This window comes from Marmota flaviventris, chromosome 14 (assembly GCF_047511675.1).
Source record: "Marmota flaviventris isolate mMarFla1 chromosome 14, mMarFla1.hap1, whole genome shotgun sequence".
Classification (NCBI taxonomy): Eukaryota; Metazoa; Chordata; class Mammalia; order Rodentia; family Sciuridae; genus Marmota; species Marmota flaviventris.
Genome location: NC_092511.1, coordinates 71,202,323 through 71,204,069, shown reverse-complemented (window position 1 = coordinate 71,204,069; position 1,747 = coordinate 71,202,323). Strand labels below are relative to the sequence as shown.

General features: G+C 33.7%; 1 pseudogene; it reads right to left on the bottom strand.

The window, feature by feature from the left end:
* Window positions 1-1,263: 1,263 nt before the first annotated feature.
* On the bottom strand, window positions 1,264-1,497 carry LOC114099451 (small nuclear ribonucleoprotein G pseudogene; annotated as a pseudogene).
* Window positions 1,498-1,747: the final 250 nt, after the last annotated feature.

Here is a 1,747-nt window from a genome sequence, read left to right as displayed (position 1 = left end):
ATGCAAGATAATAATCACTCATTTTTCTCATTTTTTTATGTGACACGCAGAAGGATGCTTTATATGTTTATTTGATTCCTTCTATGTGGGCTCAATAAAATAAAGTACTAAAGGATTATGTTTTCAGCAGAAAAATAAGGTTTTTATCTTATGCTATATGCACATAAATTTGCAGATGAGGTAAATTTCTCCTGTGTGTAGAAAAGCTTAAATAGAGTGTCATCCTGAAGTATTTGCTTGCATGACAGACCAATTTCAATAGCTGCTATTGTAAACTTGTTGTCACATCCTTCATATCTCCTGGAGGTACTTCAATGTAGATGCCAGGAACAAGAACAGTGTTCTAGGAAAATAATTATATAAGATAATAATTAGAATTAAATTATTAATTATGTTTGATCTGTTAATTCTGCTTTAAAATTTATTCTTTGATGCTAACATAAAATACAAATCAATATTTATGTGAAAATGTTTGTTGCCTACAGAGGATATAAGCAAAAAGGGTATAAATGAAAAGAAAATAAAAGTAGATAGAGCTATGAAATATTATAATAATTATATATAATTTGATGCAGATGTTAAAACAATGTATGAAAAGAACAGTACAAGAAAATCATCATTATCACCTAAAAAATGAAAATGTGTTTGTGGCAATCTAGAACATTATGCTCAGAAATTACAATACTTAAAGACCATTATTTCTGGAATAATTGGCATCTTTTATTCTCTTGTCTATATTTTCTCTCATGAAACATGCAGAACCTTCAGAAAACTACATTAAGTATCAATTCTGGTATATTTTCTAAAAAGTTTCATAAGCTTTAGATATTTCCTATTATGTTTTAATTTGCCAAAATTAACAATTATATTATTAATTAACTGAAATTCCTTTTTATGCAAATGTAAAACTGAACAGTTGTTTGACTGTCATCCAGAGGAAAAGCCACAATTTGGGAATCAGTTGCAGGAACCACACCCCAGCAGAGCTACAGAAATGCATAATGAGAGGCATCATGAAACAAAGGCTTTTAGCTGGATGATGCTGGAGCTGACACTGTGGGAAAAAAAACACCTGCCTCTCTAACCTGGGAGCTCATGGTGTGGATTCTGTCCCCTTCTGTGTTTTTTGTTTTTGTTTTTGCTATTGAAGTTTATTTAACAAAAAGTTCAATATGAAAATGTACATGGCCCAATTTTCAAGTCATAGTTAAAAACAGGGCTTCTGGAAGGAGGACACGGATTTCTCTGCTGAACAGCCATTATTTATACTTGTTTTAAGGCTTCTAACATTATGATATTGTTTCCTCGTATTACCACCATTCCAATATTGTTCTGTTGTCCACTAGTTGCCATCTCCACACATTCATCTATTACAAGATTCATGAAGGGATCAAATCCCCTCAATATTCCTTGGACATGTCTTCCACCATTTAATTTCAATGATAACTTCTTGTTCATAAATTTTTTCAGCTCGGGAGGGTGAGCTTTGCTCATATTGTCTACTCTGCAGGCTCAGAGATCCCCTTCTGTGTTTTATGGGGAAGAAGCTGGCATATGTGCACCAAGGCCCTTTCTCTGTGTCATTTTGGTGAACTTCACGAAAGTGACACTACTAGGAAGAAATGGTAGACCAGGATGTCTGTATGTAAAATGGTACAGTCAGAACTCAGCGAAGTACAAATGCAGCTATTGCAAGAGAAAAACCAAGCAGCTCAGTTTCACAGGGAAAGAAGTCAGTGGTGGCAAG